The sequence below is a fragment of the Pogoniulus pusillus genome, chromosome 20, assembly GCF_015220805.1.
Source record: "Pogoniulus pusillus isolate bPogPus1 chromosome 20, bPogPus1.pri, whole genome shotgun sequence".
NCBI lineage: Eukaryota > Metazoa > Chordata > Aves > Piciformes > Lybiidae > Pogoniulus > Pogoniulus pusillus.
Window position 1 is genome coordinate 10,496,457 of NC_087283.1, and position 21,234 is coordinate 10,517,690.

Below are 21,234 nucleotides of genomic sequence, written 5' to 3' on the forward strand. Positions count from 1 at the left end.
AGCTCCAGCTCTGCTGCTTCCTAGCAGCAGCCTGGCATGCTGGCTTGGCCATGAGCACCACAAGTACACAGCGACACAGTCATCCCTCCAGCCAGAGCAGTTACATCACCCACAGCAAAACAAAGCTGAACAAAAATAACCCACACAGGGGTTAACATTGCTAGACTAAGAGCAACCCTAAGCCTGATCCTGCTTTTGAGTAAAGATTTCCACAAGAACTACTCAATTCCTTAGGGATGAGTAGCCGGGAAAGCTGTTGCTGGTGTTTCTGCCAGGGAACAAGGGGAAGCCCAACCTGAAAGGTCTGGGTTTGTTCTGACCTCTGGCATCACCAAGGAAATAATAAGAGCCCCAGCACTGCTATCAGTCCATATGTGCAGGACAAGGAGGAGATGACTCCCTCAGCTCAAAGCAGGGGACGTTTCCCCTTTCGGATCGTACACACACATTTCCCTCAGCTTGTTCTTGACACAAAAGCAGAAGTAGCAGCCCAGTCACCTAGAGCAGTGCTACAGAACCTCCTGTGGTGCTGCCCAACGCCGTTTGCACCTCCGGAGCACGGCTCAGGCTGGCACCACCAGACCAACACTGCACCCTGAGAGCAGAGTCCAGTCAGCACTGGCAGGTGGCATGGCTGGAAGGCAGAAGGAGCATCGCCCTGTGCCTAGCTGTTCAGTGACTTCCCATAAATGAACATGAGGTCAGGGCCATGACTAATGCCACAGGACCAGAGACACAGAGAGCTGACAGCAACTCAAGAGCTCAAACACGTGAACCCAGCAAGGTTTCTGTACTTCAGAAGAGCTTCTCCTCACCACCCACCCACAGCATGGCCTAGGCAGCCAGCCCTGACTGCCTCCTCTCCTCCTCCTCCTCTAACTGGCATTTCCACAAGCAGAGGTTTCACCTGAGAATAGCCTGGTACTTGAATTGCTGGCTTAGGGATATGACCCCAGCAGAGGACACAGGCAGCTTGACAGGGATGGTGACTCTCCTGCTATGCACTCAGAAGGCAGAAGAGCAGCAGCTCATATCACTGAGATAGCTTAAGGACACTTCTGTCATTTCAGCTGAATTCAGATGCAGTATTTAAATTCCAGTGATTTAAATTATTACAACTTCAGCCAGTGTGTTAAATGTCATATACAAGCTAGGACTGGCTACAATGAACTGAAAATAACCTGACAAAACAAACCTGACAACAGCAAAAACGAGGAACATGCCATATAAAGTCACCCACCCCTCAGTGTACACAGAGAGATCTATGCCTATTGACTTCTGCTTTAAATCATCTCTGCTCCAGCAATCTTTCCTTCCCCATTTTTCAACCCCAAAAGAATTACCATTTCTTTCCAGACAAGAACTCCTGCCAACATTCTAGAGGGCTTAAGTCCAAACCACACATAGCTCAACAACAGCAGAGTTGAACAAAAAGGAAAAACTATCACTTTTTTTTTTTAATTATACCTTGTGAAAGTATGGCTGAGCAGGGGAAAAAAATAAGTCAAAGCCATTGATTAATTCCAGAGCAATGAGGAAGCTTCATGACACACCAGAATATATATTCGAGCAGATTTATCACTACCCTTTAATGTCTGAGCTCAAGGTGTCTCTACAGAGAAGTAAGCACTCTTCTGCAATTCTCACACTAAAATGGCTGAGAGTCCACAAATTAATACTTTTACAGGCAAGGGTTTCATAACTAGGTCAAGGCAGGGAGTGAGGTTTTACATTCCTACTCACCCAGCAAAAAAAGCCAGGATCAACCTCCTTTCCCAGGGATCCCCAAGGTTTTAACAGAGAGGGGAAATAAAAGTCCCGACTCTGCAAAACTGGAGAACACAGCCCTCTTTCAACACCTTTTCATTGAAGCCTCTCCAGGATCACATCTTAAATTGTGACCAAACTTCCTTCTAAACTACAGAGCTCAGCCCTGTGCTGTCAGCATCAGAAATTCAAGGTTTTCAGTAATGAAAAGAACTCTTAAATCTGTTATCAAGAGATGAAGAATTGCAGCAGAAAAAGAACTAGAGAACTGCAAGCAGTGACTGGAACTATTCTAAGGTGGCTGATGGACTTGACTGGTGTTTACCTTCTAATGTTAAAGCCATGAACACTTATGGTTTCCACAAAAAGAGTCTCGCTGCTTTGCCCAGTACACTCTGTCCTCCTTGTTTATACCCAAGAGTTGTTCCAAAGGCATTTAGTAAGGACTGAACCAAAAAAACAGAGTCCAGCTCTTCATTCCTCTGAGCTACTGCAAATTAGGTATGAGTATAGAAACCATCCTTGTGAGCAAAGGAAAGCCAGGAAGAAAGCTGGGGACAGACTTTCTAGCAGGGCCTGTTGTGGCAGGGCAAGGGGTGATAGTTTAAACTAAGAGAGTGAGATTTAGACTGGAGAGAAGGGAAAAAATGTTGATACTGAGGGTGCTGAGAGACTGGCCCAGGTTGCCCAGAGAGGTGGGAGACACCCCATCCCTGGAACCATTCCAGGTCGGGTTGTCTGGGGCTCTGAGCAACCTGCTCTTGGCTGCAGATGTCACTGCTGGCTGCAAGATGACCTTTAAAATTCCCTCCAACACAAACCACTCCACGACTCCACGATTATACGTTGCAGACTGTCCCCTTGAAGCACTACAAAGACACCACCAAGAAGTGATCAAATCCACAGTGAATCGCTTGCCTGACAACTATTTTGATGCCTGCAAAACCATCACAGCTGAGCTTTTTCCTTCATGTGATTTGCTTACTACATTTTGCTGCAGTGCCCAGAGGCATGTGGGCCTGCAAGGCTGAGAACTAAGGATGCTTCATTCAAGGCATGTGTGTTGCACAGCACTCTGCAACCACGTCACTGGAATTCCAAGCTACTGTTGTGCACAACTCACTGCTCCAGTTATCCGTCTTGAGGATCTCATTAATCCTCTTGCTCATCACTGCCTAAGCTTACACAGGAGTGTCTCAAAGCTTGGTGCTGTTTTGCAAGTATGAAGGAAAGAAAAAAATTAGCTTCAGCAGCTCTGAGGCTGCCGTGAGCAGAGGCTGTCAGCCTGCATTCTTCAACCTGGACAGGTACAAGCACACGTGGGACTCATCTGAGAGCCGCCCCTTTGCTCCTTGTCCCACACTCCTTGGAGCCCATGGGGATTAGCCCCAGTGGCAGCTCTCTTGCTACAGGAAATCCAATCTGCACTCCAACTTTAACTGCAGATGACCTTGAAGCAGGGGACATTTAAAAATACATATGCATGTGCATATAGAGCTGCCTGTGCACACCCAGAGCTAGAGGGATTTGAAATGCTTTCCTACCTTCTGCAAGATTGAGGTCAAGGGAATGAGGAGAGTTTCTCTATCTTTAACCAAACCTTCCAGTCTCTAATTCATATATTCAGGTACTCCAAACATTAAAGGTCTACAGAACTGCAGGGATAAAGAAAGGAGAATTTAGCTGTGCTGTACCTCAGTGAATGCAAAACCCAGAGGAACTGCTGTGTCCCTGCCACCAGCTCATTTAGACAGAGATCTCCTTGTAGGCTCTCGTAAAAGCATCATTAAAAAGGAGAGGAAGAAAGAATTCAGGCCTGGCCAGCTGCTACATCCAGATGCACTCCCAACTGCTGACAGGAAAACATGATTTCCACCCCCCACCCCCCCATTATGTATTTGTTTTTCTTCATTTATTTTCTCATGTTATTTGGTGTTATTTGATTTCTACTCCATCCATCTTTTATACAGCATTAGATGTTAATTAACATCATCTACAAAAAGGGAACAACTCCTGCCTCTCTCTCCTGTGTCTCAAGCTGGTTTATTCCTTTACTGTGACCCAACAGCAAAGGAACCTTCCATTAGAACCCCTCAGAAGTTCACTGGAGAGCTTTGCTTTGGGACTTGAACAGGTTTTTTTTTCCACTAACTTAAAATAAATCCGGGTGAATATTTCCTACATTATATCTCCAACCAAAAATGTGCATTTCTAGTACAACACTTAATTCCAATTAAGACAACGTTGAAAGGCTTCCTGCAAAAAACAAATACAGGATATTGGCAAGACTACAAGGATGAGGTAAAAACTACTGAAGACAACAAAATAATTCTCTTCTGACTGCGTAACATGCAGAGGAAGTGTATTTCTTCTGTGACTCCAGCACTAAGTTGAGCTCTAGCAGAGAATAACCAGACCTAGTCAACACTGACCTCTGAATCCTCCTACCATTAAACTCAGAGTTACATAAAAGCACCAAAATGATCAAAATCTCCTCCTGCCACACCTACCCACATCCATCACACTCACCAGCTTCCCTCACTTTTTTTTGGGTAGTATTTTTCCCCTGTGGCAGTTTGCTGTTGGTGTCTGGTTGGCAGCTCAAGCTCAGTTACATTGGACTGTGAGTCAACTTTAGGGAGAAGCTGGAGGTGTCCAAGAGCAGATGAAGACACCCTGTCCTCGTGCTGCCATCCAGCCTTTCTTTCAGAGCTGGGAGCAAATTGAGTGTCAAGACTCCCAGGAAGTTTGGAGCTGAGGTTAAATTTTCTATCTGAAGCCAAGGAAAGGCACAAATAACCTACTCTTAAGAACACCTGAGCTGTGTCCCATGGTGTCCTAACCTCACTACAAGATATGTGACAGCTTTTAGACTACCTTTCCTAAAATCCTCTTAAGTCTGCAAGTACTGAAGTTTTCTAAGAGTACATGAGGATAGTGGCATGATGAGTCCTCCTTTATGGCAGCTACAGCCACCAGGAACCACCCTGGGCTTACTTCTCAGTTCTTGGAGACCACTTCTAACCTGCAAATCCTGCAGACTGTTAACTACAGCCAGGAATAAGTCTTCCAAGAGCTTCTCCTTTACTTCACCATACCAGGGCTGTTCCCCTGCCCTGGAGAAGCACAGGACTTGCTCTCAGCCGTTGCTGTTGCATGTATGTTATTGCAAGAGAATACTGTATTACACACCACACAAATGCCATCAAAATTCAAGCTGTTCTTTCACATCAAACAAAACCCAGGCCTTGACACCAGCAGTGAGTGTGCAGATGGTAGAGAGCTGGACATCCCTTCAACTCAGCCCTCAGGCACAAGCTCTGTAGTTCATATAACATCGAAATAAACATGTGGAAAGCTGAACTCCAGTGACACAGTAAGGAAGAGAAGAAAAGCTATGAAGAACACCTGGCCCCAGGCTGCAAAGTCCTCCTGCATGAAAAAAATCATCATTGCCACTCCCTTGTCTCCCCCTGTGAGAGTGCTGCAGACAACCTCAGTCACAAGGAACTCGTGTCCCAAAGCACTAACATTGTTATTTGATGTCAATCCATTTTGATGCTGCACTTTAAATGCAGGAGTGAAATGCCAGCTGTGGGTAACTCAAGTACAACACACAGCAATCAGTCTGTCTGTCCCACAATTGATGACTCCCACAGACACCCACTTGAGCTGTCTCCAGCCCGCTCACTTCTCCTCTGTGACCCCAGCTACCACCAGCAGCAGCTCAAAGCCAGAACTACCAACACCAGCCTGCTTAGATTATTAATTCACCAGGACAACAATAAAGAAATGAAAAATAGGCATCTAGGACAAGTTTTGCTGACACAAGCAAACCTGGCATCCACTTAAAGGGGTGGTTTCCTAAAGTAAGTTGTAGGCATGCCTGCCCTCTCTCCTCTCCTTCCATCACATCCCCCTCTCCGGAGGGGTTAACCCAGAAAGGTGAAGTTACACAAGCACATTCCTGTTTGATAAGGGAGACCCAGGCACTGCCTTCACCAGAAATAGCTGCTGTGCTCCTGAGTAACCTCTAATATTGGTAACCATTCCCATTTAAATTTCAAATACACTCAGATGAGAGATTAAAGGAAGGATGTCGTTCTGCCTTTGCAGCACTTGATGCTTGTCTTTTATAATGAGGGAGCCCAGAAAAACAACAAGGAGAGGACTTGCACCCAAGCTCCTCAAGAAAAAAAAGAAATCAAGAGAATGAATTACTGATTTTTGCAGCTCCTTAGTGGTAGGAACAGATGGTAACAGGCAATAGTATTGACAACTTAACAAGCTTCCACCCCCAAAGGTGAGCTCCTAAGTCTGTTCTAAATTTAAGAGTTAAAAACATTGCCGCTGAGACCACAGCTCTCAAGGGTTTTAGCCAGTCCTGGGGTGCCTCAGGAACCTGCTCTACTCCTTGGTGTCTTCTGCCACAGCCTCACCAAAGGACTGAGACTTCCCAAAATGTCTTGACAGAGGCCTGCAGCCATTCAACCACAGGCAGGACAAGCCTGGGCACTGCTGAAGGCAGGCAACGTGGGTGAAACGGTTTTAAGTGAAAGCAGAGCTCTGGGTCTGTGTCCACCAAACCAAAGCCACTTCCGAGGACAGCTTCCCAAACAGGCCCAGGGCGAGGGGCTGGGAATCCAAGCCTCTGACTTGGTGAGCACAGATCACAGCCTGCTTGAAGGCCTACAACATCCAAGTTTCTGCAAAACACCCGAGAAATCCCTACTCCAGCTCCTGCACATCTCCAGCAACAATTAGCCTGTCCCAGTCTCAGCCCAGGATCAAAACACTCATTACAACATTAACTTGCTAAGTACAATCCAATAGAATTATCTTCTCCTGGAGAAGTCCAGCAAACTCCTACAGAATAGGCTGTCAGCAGTGTGAAGGCTGTCAGAATACCTGAGTGTTCAAGCATTTAATTAAGGCACTAATGAATAACAGTGAGTTGCAAATCTCAGTCCTTGTTGTCCTGTTCCTCTACAATTAAAGCTCTGCCAAGAATTCAACCAAGGGAACACAACAATGATAATGTCTGGTCTCCACATTCATGCTCAACGTTCAACACTTACTTTCCAGAAGTGTCTCCTGGTTTTAGCACAAGGTCCCTTCCAAAGAAGATCCACAAAGCACACCCAGCAATTTTACATTTCCTTCCATAACAACAATTTCCCCCTTTTACACAGGTTACAGAGACAGGCTGCACCTGCTTGTCACAACATCAGACACTTGAGCACAAGAGGTTCCACCTCAACACAAGGGGCATCTTATTTACTGTAAGGGTCACAGAACACTGGAACAGGCTACCCAGAGAGGCTGTGGAGTCTCCTTCTCTGGAGACTTTCAAGGCCTGTCTGGATGTGTTCCTCTGTGATCTGTGCTAGATTGTATGGTCCTGCTCTGGCAGAGGGGCTGGACTCCATCTCCTTGGGTCCCTTTCAACCCCTAATATCCTGTGGTTCAGACAAACACTCTCCACCACCCAAGGTTTTCACAAAACTCACACTTTCTCCCTGCCACTTTGTACCACCAAGGAATGATTCCTACCTCAGATGTCGGGAAGCAACCTGCACTTGTTGGACACCAACTATCCCACCCACAGCTCTATAAAAGATGCCCAAGTCCTGCTGCACCTCCCCCCTAACTATTCACACAACAGAAATGCATTCCCCCAAACACCAAAAGCTACCCTCCTCCCATGCCCCCTCCCCTCCCAACTAAGGAACTGGGGGATTTGAGTGTCAGAGCCACCATGCTCACAATTATCTATGCTACTATTTAAAAGAGCAAAAGATAAGTGAACCAGAACACCTTCAACCATTATTCATCAGTCCTGAAGTACAACGGTGAGGCTGGTCTTATCAGGAGGCCTTTGGTCTGAAAGCTCCTCAGGGCAGGAACAGACTGCACACCTCTTGCTGCCAAATGCATCATCTGCACTTAATCACCGCATGATGAAGACCTCCTGAAAACAAGCAGTTTCAGCCATGCTTTGTGTAATCCTGCCACGCCGCTCCACAGCCTGTCAGCTCGCAGTCCAAGTGTCCCTTCCTGAGGGTGGAGATCATAACTCTCTGGTCCCTTTCAAGAACACACTTGGATACTCCACACAACGCTCAGATAAATAAAATCATCACCCAGAACACTGCACCTCATTCACCACACCACAGCCTGTCCAAAAGCGCTTTTCCTTTCAGGAGAGGGAACGCTGTTGCACAATGATGGAAGCAGTAAGCGGTGGCTTACATGCCACATAACCTGCAAATTCCCTTCCCAAAGTCATCACCTCATGTGTCACTGGGGCTGTGTCTCCTGGGAATCTTCCCCCATGAAGTAGCACTGTCCATGACTGGGCATTGTCTTCTGTTAGCAGCTTGGTTTAATGAACTGGTTGCTAAACACAACACTGATTTTTAAGTAGGGCACTAGTTGGTACAAACCAACAACAAAACCCCAAACTACTCAAAAGTAGATTTTCTTTCAAAATAATGAATCTTGTGGCCATAAAAAGGCCTTTCAGAGAGTAAAATTATTCAAAATCAAGCAGAGTTGGGAAAAAAAGAAACCACACCACAACCAACTCTTTTCCTTCTTTGTAGCTAATTATTGCCACGGCTTTGTCTAGAAGCAAACAGAACATGGGAGGAAGGAGGAGTATTTAGCTGTGGATTGCTCTTACTGAGAACTCCCTTTTGTGTCACGCTGAACACGTGGATCTGAATTATAGCCAGAGAAGAAGTCAGGCAAGATGTTTTTCAGAGGAGTTTGTGCTTAGCTCAGATCTGTTCGTTAATGGTGCTGCGCTGTGCAGAGGGCCAGGTTAGCTCATTAGCAGTGGAAAGGTTAGTGAAAGTGAATTAATGTGACTGCTCCTCTCTCTAACATCTGACACACAAGGAAGGAGCCTCCCTACCTCACTTCTCCTGAAAGGTATGTTCAAATTGAGGGCATGTAGGTGGCACCTGCCAAAAGTGGCATGTGAATAACACCAGCAATTTAATAAATTTGGATAAAACACAGAGAGCTGTGAAAGCAGCAATTCAAACACTCAAATCAAATGCTTACACTGAGATCACATCTGAGAAGCCACCTTTTTTCCACTGGAACAGGAGGAAGCTCTTCTCTGTAGGTCCCAGCAGCAGTTGTGTCCAAAAACTCAAGCCCTGTTAGACCCCCCCTCAAAGAAATCTAGGCTCACGTTGAAGCCACATCTGCTTCACCTCTGCTTATGAGCTTTAAGAACTAAAGCTATACAACTGGCCACTACAGAACACAAATGGACAGAGAACTTTACTGCTCCCACAGGGCTCACATACAGACAGGTCCCACAGTGTCAGAGCAAAACACCGGGTGAGAGAGTTGCTCTCCACCAAGCCACCTCAGGCTGAGCCACACACCAGCATGAACCCAAAACATCTGAAACACTCTGGGCAAATCTGTGCCTCATGAGCCACCCAGTTGCTTCACAGCACTCCCAAAATCTGCATTTTTCTGAGAGAAATGGCTCCACCATTTCAAGATAGGATGAAGACCACAGCAGAAGTCAGTCAAAGCCACAAGACACACAGCTCCACTTCTCTCCTGTTCCATGAGACTATTAATTCCACTCGCACACAGCTTCCCCTTCCCTCTCCAGATCCTGCTTCATCATTCATCAGCTCCTCAACCCAACTCTTCCACACCATACCCCAGCACCAGCAGAAAGCCCCTCACTGCTCAGCCTGACTGTCAGCAAGCTGAAGAAAGAAACGTACGCTGCATTTCTATTGTGTTCGCTTCCAACCCCTCCAATTTGGAAGGGCTAAGTATTGAGACACGTGGAAAACAGCCAGAAAGCTCAAAAGAATGCTTCTAAGCAAAGAAATACCTTCCTGGTGGAATTCTAAGCTCTATTTCCCCCAGAGCAGCAGAAATTGAAAACTGTGTGTGAACACATTTAAGAACACTAATAGAAAAACAGCAAGCCGTTAAATAAAGTCACGTTCCACCTAAACAACGCTGCCATTACTGCAGCATCTGACTTTCAGAGGACGATTCAATCCTGGAAGCTTGTACTGTAATTGCTTTTCCACTACGGGCCTCGGCTTTACAATTGGATCCTTCTCGGGAGGTCAGACAGAGGCACGGCTGCAGCTCTGAACACCAATTCTCTTCAGCAGCTCCCTTACTCGCTCCTTTAATCTTACACCTACATATTCATTACCAGCTCTGTAAAATGCCAGTGCCAAAGCCACCATCAGAAGCTGCTGCAATCTGAGAAACCCTTGACCCTTCTGCTTCCCTAAAGACGACGCTAGGAAGTGTGAATCCTACGAGCTGCTGGCTCGAGGGCTGCAAGCCCAAGTCACCCAAGCCCAGACGAGACCAGTGTGACCAAGCTGTTTCTTCATGAATCCACCATGGCAAACCTGGCTTCTTTCAAGCAACCTGCCCAAAATGGCTTAGTGAAGCAATACTTGTCCTGCTCACTGTGGCACCAGAGCTGCCGTGTTGAGGCTGCTTGGCTGAGTGAAGCCAGCAGTTGAGGCTGGCGACTCAAGCCTCTTTTCCTCCACCCATTCAGACAGGACTTCTGCTGTTATCACCACATTAGGCTAGGAGGGGAAACAAAACCAAAGAGAAAGCCCCAAGTCTGTTTTAGAGAAGCGAGGAGAACATGTTTGTAGCAACGCCTGCGTTTCACAACAAAGGAGCTGTCAACTCAAGTGGAGAAATCTCAGACTTTCTCAACACTTCCTCTGCTCCCACCCCACCACGGACCACAGCGCTTCTGGTCCTCCAGCTGCACCCAGGCAACTGCTTCTGGGTCAGCAGATCACACCACAATCCACACAAAGCTCGAGGTATTTCTGTCCTAGTCAAACACAACCTGATCAGCAAGATAACCCTCAACAGTACACCATCCTAAAAGATGCTACTGACACATATGATGGGGACGAGCCACCGCCCAGGGACGCAAATGCTTTGCATCAGGCTTGCAACTGAGGAGACACCCTCCGAGACCCTCTCCAGCACCAAAGCTTTATTTCCATTAGCAAAGCTGTAACAAGTGGAATGGCATCACCAGAACACAGCAAATGCTGCAGGATCTTAGCACAAAGACAAGCCTGGTCTTGAAGATGAGGCTTCCCAGTCTCTTCCCATGTGGAATCCAGGCAAGTGTCCCCTACAACAGCACATTACATACATCCAATATGCACAAGTTGCTTGGACAGAGGAGAAAAAGCCCAAAACATTCAAGTTTTGTGTCAGTGCATTTCCACTTGCAGGTTTAAAGCAAAACCACTCTCATCCTCGTGGTCACAAATGGATGGGTGACAAAAGCTGTGCAATTCCACAGCACAGACAAGACAGAAGGTGAGACATCAGCACTTGGCCATTTTGGCAAACTAATACCAGGGCAATCAGTTAAAAAAAACAACGAGTACACCCTTTTAGACTGCCTGCCTTTTAGGATGAGAGGTTTTTACTGAAGCTTGGGCCAGACACTAATTCTGCTCAGTCCTTGGGCTCCTTGGAGGATGCCATCAAGCACACACCAGCGCCGGCTGGTACCTGCGTGATAAACTGCAGTGACTCTCTACATCACAGCCTCCCCACCAGCACTGAGCTCAGGAATTCACCTCGGTTTCAGATTTGGGTAATTTTTTTTCAGCTAGTTCTGGAAAATTCTGATTTTCTCCCCTCGTTATCTTCTCCCCAACACCCCCAAAGCACAGTAGTGAGTGCAGGAACGGAGCTATCAGACCCCAGAGCAGCAATGCAATCATCTCTCTTTGCAGAACATGGATGAAAACTCCTTCCACTGGAAAAGGTCACTTAACTATCACCTCCCCAGGCTCAAAACACCCACAAAGTGAAATCACTCTTTTGTTTGTTTCAGAAGTCAGAGAACCATCTGACTTCTAGTAACTCTTCCCACCCAGTGTGCATGCTCTGTCACCTCACACACCCTCAAAACCTTCATCTGGCAAGTTTTTCCATCCACGGTTTCAGCCAGACCCACAACCATCACAGCATGGCTTCAGGCAAGCAAAGCACAAAACATCCAAAGAGAAAAAGGGCTGAAGATGTGGCAAACCTTCCTAAAAGGGAGCTGCCATAGTGATGTCAGGCATCAGTTAAGCTCTCAGCAATAATCCTTGCAGATAATTAGTGGCCAAAAAGCAGGCGATATGGACAAGAGGCCCTGGAGAGATGCAGACTGCCATAATGCTCTGTAATCTGTCAGGAAGGAAGTCCTTCTGCCCAGTAGGCAAGTACAGAATGCAAATGAAAGGTTAGCTCTCATTTCAGTGAGGGACTGCAATTAATGCAAGCCTGGTTTTCGAAGTACAGTTTGCATTCAAGGCAATCCAGAATTTACTCCAAAAGGCAAAGCGAAACATCTTGCTGCTCAACTAGGAAATGTAATAGGTAGTGAACAGCCTGGTTTATAATTGATGGGAGGACTCAGCTCGGTTTTTCAGGGGACTGCAGAGTACCCATTAAGGAGAGAGTTACTGCACACCACAGCTAAAGGTCTCACACTCGATACACTTTAATTACTCGGCTGCAGCAGGGGAGAGTCACTGATGCCTGGACAGTCTCCTTTCACTGTGAAAGGCTTCTGCTGCTATTAATATTCACCAAGGGAAACTGAAACAACGTCCTGTCTCCCTCTGAATCCCTGGCATCATTATAGGCAAACTAAACGCAGAGATATTTACTTTTTTCCTCAAAATCCAAGACAAAAGAAAGCCACCAGTTTGCAAAGCCACCTGATAAAGCAGACCTGTATTTCTACAGAGCAGCTCTCCTTCAATAACGGCTTTATCATAACAAACACTTCAACATAAACAATCCCACTGCAGTACAAAACGAGAGGTCAGCCGAGCACCCGAGGCCCCACGGCAGAAGCAACACGCTGTGGGTTATCCATTGAGAGCCTCCTCCGTGGAGAAGGATGGGGATGACCTTGAACTCTGCACTGCTGAGCTTCCCCCTCCATAATGCTGCAAAGCTGAGCTCAGACAACAGCTTTTATTCAGCCAGACACACACCAAAGTGCCAGTGCTGCAGAAAAACCAGTATGAACAAACTCCCTCAGCCAGCAACATCTTACATCATTTTGCTTTCCAGAGGACAGCATCGACCTCCCTCACCTTTGCTCAAAACACCAAGGTAAAAATCCTTTTTTTCCCCTCCCTAAATTCCACTCTGAGACAGCCTATTATTTCTACATCTGCTAATGCCACCAGAAAGTTGAATCCTAACACTGAATCAAACTGTAGTCTCAGCATATTGGGAGGTTTCTCTGCCCAAAATGAAGCATAGGTGCCATCTGTTTCAATTATACTAATCAGAAGGAGACATAACATACTGAAACTGGCACTTCTTAATAGACTTTTTTTCCCAAGCCATTTTGAAAGCAAAGAGAAAGAAAAGACTGTGATACACTAGAGGCAGGAGAATATTTAATACTCAAGAGCTAACAGCACCAACAAGCTAGACAGTCTGCTGGGCAAACCAGTGCTGGAACTGCCCCCACAGGAAAGTTAACTTCTGCTTTCACCAAGTTAGGGGACAAACTTGCTGCTTTTGAAGAGTGAAAAGGCATCTTAGAGCTAAAGGTGTCTTTAGGACACCTGTGTCTCAGGATACTCCTGGTTAGTACCTGTCAGCTGTTCCAAGGAAAGCTGCAATTTTCACCTCCATGTTTCACAAAACAAAAATGAATTTATAAACACCAAACATGGAATAAACCAAACCCAAACATGGACACAAGCACTTGTCAGGTAATAGACCAGAAAGTTTGGACAGAAGCAAGATCAATATTTACCGATTCCATAGTTGAAAGCTGTTGTTAGCAGGACATAGATTAAAATCCAACAGAGGTGTGTGCCAAAAACGCTGTGCAATCTGAAAGACACAGGAATTGGTTCGTTAGACAACTTAAGACACAGCTTCGTTTTCTTCACAACAAGCAGGCTGTATTTGAGTGATCTCCAGAGGTCCTTTCCAACCCTCTGAACTCCAGTGAAATGAAGCCTGAACTACTATGGAAAAAAAAAGGGAACGCACTCTCTGTGATTCCAGCGAGTGCAGGGAGGTTACCAAACACAAAGCCTTGCCTAAGCCACGAATAAACTCTCTGATAAGGAGTCTGCACAAACAGAAGCATAGAAACTGGGGAAAGCCAAGCAGAGCATCCATCACTTTCTGTAAATTCCTGACAACAGATTTTCTTAAAACAAAGAGCCAAAATAAACTATTTACTTGTCTGAAGGTTTCTGTTACTATCTGTGGTCTCAAAGACATTTTATTGATGAATAAAGGGTTGTCACCCCCCCAGCTGTGGACAACTGACTAAGTGACAGACCATGCCGAGAATGAGTGACCTGCACTTGATGTGCTCCCAGGTGATGTGTGCCTGCAATTCCCTTTCCTGACCAACTTCTGAGGCACTGCCCAAGGGCTTGCCTTTTCAGCATACCTTTGGAACTGCAAAGTAGTTAATCTATTCTAAACCTCTTTGTCTTTTATTTGCTGAACAGCTCTTGCTGCACCTTTCAAGGACAGTTTTCCAGCTACAAACTCCCAAAGCGAAGCTTCCAACGCCGGGCAGGACCCAGCAGGAGCTCTCAGCACCCAAGGTGAAAGGGAATTACATTCATTAACTGGGCAACTGAACTGGTACATGAAAGGCTTGACAGATGACTTGAGCTCAAAACCCTGCACCTGAGCTTTCTCACCAGGTCTCAGGCCAGAGGAGGCTGGGCTGCAGGGTGCTGAGCGCTCTGGGGTGACTCTCACGTCACCACAGGCAGGAACTCGACTTGGCTGCAAAGCCGCAGGGCTGCAGCTAAGCCCAGCCTATCTCATGACTCACCCAGCTCTGCCTGCACGCCTGGCGAGCACGTTTGCTCAGGGAGAAAGCTCTCTGCCAGCCAGAGCAAACTAGTCTGTTCCAGATGAGAGCTCTGCAGAAGTCACTGGAGTTTTTCAGGCGAGCTGGCCTGCTCCCCAGCTGCAGAGGGGACAGCTCTGGGACAGCACAGCTTAGGAGGAGCCTGCACAAGGCCCAGGAGCAAAGGCAAGTCTGAGCTACCAAAAAACAACTTGAGGGCTTGCAGTAGGGAAGACCAGAGAGCTTGAGCAGAGCCACAGCTAAACCCCTCTTTTATGCCAGATTTCTAATGTCCACACTGAACCCAACCACCCCCAAGTATCTGCTCAGCAACAACAGGTCCTTACTTCTAGCTGTAAGGACCTGGAAAGAGTCAAGGTGTGCTTAGCCTAAGCAAAAACTAAGAAGCCTACAGAAATCCTGTCTGATAGACAGTTCTGAAGATCTATTTACATCTGCTTTCTGGCCTACATAAGGCAATTTTATTCATCACTTAGCTCACACGTGAAATATAAATTAATCTTTAGTCTGGAGAAGAGCAGACTGAGAGAGGAATCTTCTCAATTCTCAGAAAGAGCTAAAAAGGAGGCAAAAGCATGGGGCCAGATTTCTCAGGGCAATAGGACGAGGGCTAAAGGGCACAAAATGGAACTCAAGAAGTTTTGCCTGAGCAGAGGCAGAAATTTCTTTGCTGTGAGGGTGCTGGAGCCCTGAAGCAGGCTGTCCAGAGAGGTTGTGGAGTCTCCTTCTCTGGAGACATTCCAAACCCACCTGAACACCCAGATCCTGAGGAACCTGCTGTGGGAGATGCTGCTTTAGCAGGGGGGTTGGAGCGGATGATTTCCAGAGGTGACTTCAACCCACACCACTCTGGGATTATTTTACCACTGGAAGTGACCACATACAAGCCTGGCAATGTTCACAGCAAACACCTGCACCGTTTTTATGACATGGTTATCAAATCACTTGTGAAGGACAGCAAATACTTCAGCAGAAGATACCAAACACACAAAACCCATGGTCATAACCTGACTGTAAGAGGCATCATCAGGGTCACTTGCACAAAGCTCCTGTTGGGCAGAATCCAACATTTCAATTTAACACCAGCTTCACTTCCAAAAGCTTAACTTACAATGTAAGATACATTCAACCATCCAATTTTCTTAATTTTAGCCTGATGGAAGTGCTCCCTCCACAAGCTAACATTACTATCCTTGTTCTCCCTTCTATGAGCTCCCAACACCGATCATGGGGCAAGGCTCCCATGCATTCCACACCAGCTGCAGCTACCCAGAAACCAGTCTGCAATGAAAACAGCAGAGATTCACTCTTCCCATGTGCTGAAATGGTAGCATAAATACCAAGTGACTACATATTCACTCTGATTTAGAACAGGCTCAGGCTTTCAAGACCTGTGATGCTTTATTTTAACATGAAACCATTTGGCAACTTCATGTATGCAGACAGGTCCATTAAAAAAATTGTTTCAACCTCTAAGTTGCACTACCAACCTCTTTTCTTCAACACTGACTGCATGGTCCTCAGCAGTTCCTGGCCAATTAGTTCCCATTCCCTCTTGCTGCACTCCCACACAGATCAGTAACCTTCAGATTCAGAGCACACAGTGCTAGGACTCACTGAAAAATTTGGGAATTGAGTCATTCAAGCTGCTTCAATACAAGGGTATTTTGTAACTTTGCAGCAATTGGGATTTGAAGATGGAAAACACTTTACAACCACGAGATGTGGCCCAAAAAAAAGTGAACTTGCATTAAGAATAACTACAAACTATTTACACCAAAGCAGGTGGGGCAGGCAGCTGAGATCTGGCAGAGGAACACCAACTGGTTCCGGTGGCCATGCAGGATGTGGCTTCACAGGCTAACATCAGCCATAAAAGAATAAAACCAGACCAGTCCTCTAGAGATGCAGAACCACTGGTGTCCAAGGTACAGCCACGAGGATGATCAGAGGGCTGGAGCTCCTCTCCTCCAAGGACAGACTGAAAGAGTTGGGGCTGTGCAGTCTGGAGAAGAAGAGGCTCTGAGATGACCTTATTGTGGCCTTCCAGTATCTGAAGGGGGCTTAAAAGAAGCCTAGGGAGGGACTTTTTAGGCTATCAGGTAGTGACAGGACTAGGGGGAAAGGAGCAAAGCTGGACGTGGGTAGATTCAGAGTGGATATGAGGAGGAAGTTGTTCAGCACGAGAGTGGTGAGAGCCTGGAATGAGTTGCCCAGGGAGGTGGCTGAGGCCCCATCCCTGAAGGTGTTTAAGGCCAGGCTGGATGAGGCTCTGGCCAGGCTGCTCTAGGGTAGGGTGTCCCTGCCCATGGCAGGGGGGTTGGAACTGGATGATCCTTGTGGTCCCCTTCCAGCCCTGACTGATTCTATGATTCCATTATTTTACACATGTAGATATTTCTAAATTTGATCAACTGAAGGCAAAAAAAGTTCTACTTAAATCTGCATTTTACAGGGAGAAGGAAAGAAGCTACTGCTGAGGTCTCATTCCAAGCAATCAAGAGGCCAACCTCTCTACCAGCAAGTACATTTCTTCTGGGTGATAAGTTGGACTGGATGATCTTGGAGGTGCCTTCCAACCTGGTTGATTCTATGATTCTTATTAGTGCTTCTTTGAAGCAAAAAAGTTGTATTTTGATTTAAAGACACTTGCAACAATTCAGATTTTATGGTAACCCTGGACTAAGAAGTGTAACAGAATGGGAGTCTGAGATTTAGGTTCTGGTTTAGACCAACTCTGAATGCAAAAGACCTCTAGGGAGCAAGAGAGCCTTTTCCCATTGCACTCATCTGCCTCTCTCTACATAATTTCAGGAAGAGACAGAATTTCAATTGAGGTATCTCTCAGGGTTTCAGTAAGAACACACTGAGGAATACACAAGACACCGGTGGGCTTATGCTTTCAGATAAGCTCCCCTGCCTCAGACAGGACTCAAGGAGATTTGAAAACAAAGTTGGAGGGAGAGGAAATCCAGAAATGTCTCCCAGAGCAGCCCAGATTCACACAGCACCCTGTAAACAAACACTGAGCTTTCTATTTGCAGAGATGGTAAACTCACGTTACAAATCCAGAACCTGGAGATAATGGAGGTGGAGAGGAAGAGATCATAAACAGACAGCACTACAAACCACACAGAATTACTATGACCCACATGTCTTCCAGGAATATCTATAGGTACCTTCTGCAAACTACAGTAATTCTATCCCTGCCTCATCACAGCATCCAGCTTGGGTAAGAATCCAAATGACAAGTGCTGGATTTGAGGGAAGAAATCCAAGAAGGAGTGCAGAAACTCTTGCATCAGCTCCCTTCTATAGGTTTTGCCCTTTGAGAGCAAAGAACAGTCCTGCCCTCACAGCCCCCTGGCCCCTCAAGGGGACACACTGCCACCAATGGACATTAGGTCTGTAGCAATTTTACTCAGGAGCCTGGCAGAGCAAATCCAGATTCTACACAGCTCAGGACTATTTAGAAGGGAAGGAAAAAAGAGGAGGTGTTGCACCAGAGATCTGCAGGAGAAAGAGTTGTTGCCATGAAGAAATTCACGATAAGCAGCATGCCTGCAACTGCAATGCCCTGCATCGTATCAGCTCCCAGCCCAAACACCTCCAAGCACACATGCTGAGCAAACCCTGGTGTCCAGCAGGACCAGTCACAAGTGCTTGCATGTGCACTGCTCCTACACTTAAGGAAGACATTTCCAGTAGTGGTGTGAGCTACAGAAAGTGCCTTCCACTAGGATGCACAAAAGAGCACATTTGCTGCAGCACATCCCTATAGCAAACTTTGTATGATCACCCAAGTGATAGACCAGTGTGCAGAGAGAATTCCACTGGTGCCTACAAAAAAGAGGGAAGAGGAGGAAAATAAAAGAGGTGAAGAGGATATTTTTTTTTCCAAAGAGGGAAAAAGTGGGTGGGGGAAGAAAAAAAAACAACAACTCACTTTTCACTATGTTTGATAGGGACAAAATTGTAGCATCAGGTAAAATTTGAGATCTTTTAGAAACTAAGTAGCTAATATATTCCTGGTCTCAAAGTTCCTTTATTCTGCCCTGCAGATAATACATATGCTGAGCTCTACATTTTTTAAAGCTCCTGTCATCTTTACCACTCGATAAAAATACAAACTAACCTGATACTGTCCTGAAAAACACAGACCAAGATAATTCAATGTGGGCTGAAGAGCCTAAGCTTCAATTTATCACACCAAAACAAGCATGAAGGAAGGGAATGATGTGGTTCCTCTGGAACCAAATTGTCCTTTCGAAGTCTGAAATAGACAACACAGTCCACAAGGCACTGGGGGTTGACTAGTCCAAAGCAGGAATGATTAAGCTGCTTAGAAACCTGCAGTGAATGAGGAGAGCTCAGGATCTGTGATGCCAGGTGACTGGTTTTGATGTGTTTCAGGCATTCCTCAAGTTCTGTGCTCTTCTCAACTCATTACACAACACTAGTGCCAGTACTCACATACTGATCCAACAAATCAGACCCAGCTTCTACCACCAATATTCCTAGCTGTCCCTAAGGAGCTGCTGCACAACACTGCTGCCTACTTCACAAATACTCCACACAAAGTGCAAGAAGAACAGGAATGCTGCTTTTGTACAGGACATTTGTGTCTCCTTTTATAGGTACGAGACTGGAGAAGAAGTTCAAATAAAAACTCTGAACCTCATTTCAGTAACTCCAAAGACAGAGTGTTTTAACTGCTTTTATTTTGAATTGCATTAAAATAAAAGAACTATTTCCCAACAGAAGTCTCCTGTTTCACTGAGCTTAACCCTTATGCAGGCAGCTGAGCAAGACACTCTGAAGTAACCATGCATTCTAAATTTAGTATTGGTTATCTGGCTTCTTCAGACCAAGAATGCCCTCAACAACATCTCTAAATTACTAACCACTACAAGCACACATCATTTCTCCTGCAAAGACGTGTGAAAGCAGCCCAAAAGGTATTTGGCCTGATAAAAAACTGGGGCTGTCAGCAGAGTTCCTGCTCCCAGCACAACCTGAAAGCTGAAATCACTCAAGCAACTCGTTTTTCCTTGGCATGATGTGGCAGAAGAGCAAAGCAAGCCCGAACAGTTTCCACTGAAGCAGAGTTTTCATTTCTGTGCACACAATTAAGAGCCCTGGAAACACAGAAGCATGTTCCCTCATCTCTCCTCCTTCACCCTTACCACCCTTCTGTGGCTTCACTGATGAGTGGAAAGTATTAAGTCAAAGCACAGCTCCTGCAATTTCCTTACCCAACCTTGGGCTGCAGCTCAAGGCTACAGCTTGCCCTTCTGTAGCAGCAAGCCGAGACAAGACTGCAGCTGCCAGGCAAGAGGACACGGTGTTTTCCAGGCTATGGTTTAGTCTGCAGATGTTAAAAAAAACCCTCCCTAGGTTTCAAATCAATGTTAAATATCTTCAAGATTACTTATCAGCATGTAGATTGTCAGCAAGTAGATTAAAAAAGTCTGAGCTATACAAGCAACTCTTGCCTTAGGTTAACAGTTGGACTAGATGATGTTAAAGGTCTTTTACTGCACCAGGTCCAATTGTGGGCTCCCCAGCTCAAGAGGGGCAGGGAAGGGTTGGACAGAGTCCAACAGAGGCTACAAAGAAGCTGAGGGGCCTGGAGCATCTCTGCTAAGAGGAAAGGATGAGAGCCCTGGGGCTTTTTAGTCTGGAGAAGAGCAGCCTGAGAGGGGATCAGATCAATGCTTAGAAAGAGTTGATGGGTGGATGGTATGAGAATGGGGACAGACTCTTTCCAGTGGTGCCCAGTGCAAGGACAAGGGGCAGCAGGCACAGACTGGAACCTAGGAAGCCCCATTTAAACAGGAAGAGAAACTTTGCTATGAGAGTTCTGGAGACCTGGATCAGGCTGCCCAGAGAGGTTGTGGAGTCTCCTCTTCCGGAGAGATTCCAATGGCACCTGGACATTGTGATCCTGGGCAACCTTCAGCAAGTTGGTTGGACTAGATGACCTCCAGAGATCACTTCCAACCCCCACCATACTGAGATTCTGGGATTCTGTGTGAATCCAACCTAAATGACCCTGTTATTACATCAAGTGGACTTCTCTGTCATGGATGAGAATAAGAAAACAGTTGGGCACCTATAACAAGTTTTCTGCTGTCACTCCAGCAGGCCACAGAGCTACAGGCATCACTGTTTGTCAGCCCCAGTGTTTCAAAACAATCTTCCAGACCCTTCCAGCTTCTCTTTTTGTGAGCTGCAATACACAATGTCATTACTCAAGAGTGCTGGGTCCTTCCAGCCTGCCTGAATCTCTTCCAAAAAGATGCATAATTAGTCTCACTTCTTTATTAATGATCTGCACATGCAGAGCAAAGATCCACTGCCTTGCTTTGGAAAAACATGTTGTTATTACAGCAAAACACAGCAAAAGCACATCAAAAGTGAGCACACACACGTCAGGCACGTGAGATGTGCTTCCGAGAAAACCATCAGCACAGAACGAGAGTCATATCTGCTTTCACATAACCTGAGCTGCTTAGCTATCGAGCCATAAAATTCAACAACAAAATGTA

At 46.1% G+C, this 21,234-nt stretch overlaps 1 protein-coding gene across 1 annotated transcript in view; it reads right to left on the minus strand.

Moving 5' to 3' along the window:
- The window catches only part of ANKRD11 (ankyrin repeat domain containing 11), a 168,110-nt gene that overhangs the window by 125,769 nt on the left and 21,107 nt on the right, over positions 1-21,234 (minus strand). Inside the window, exon 2 of the mRNA XM_064160138.1 lies at positions 13,595-13,674. The gene's annotated coding sequence lies outside the window, so the exon portion shown is untranslated. The remainder of the gene's footprint in view (positions 1-13,594; positions 13,675-21,234) is intronic.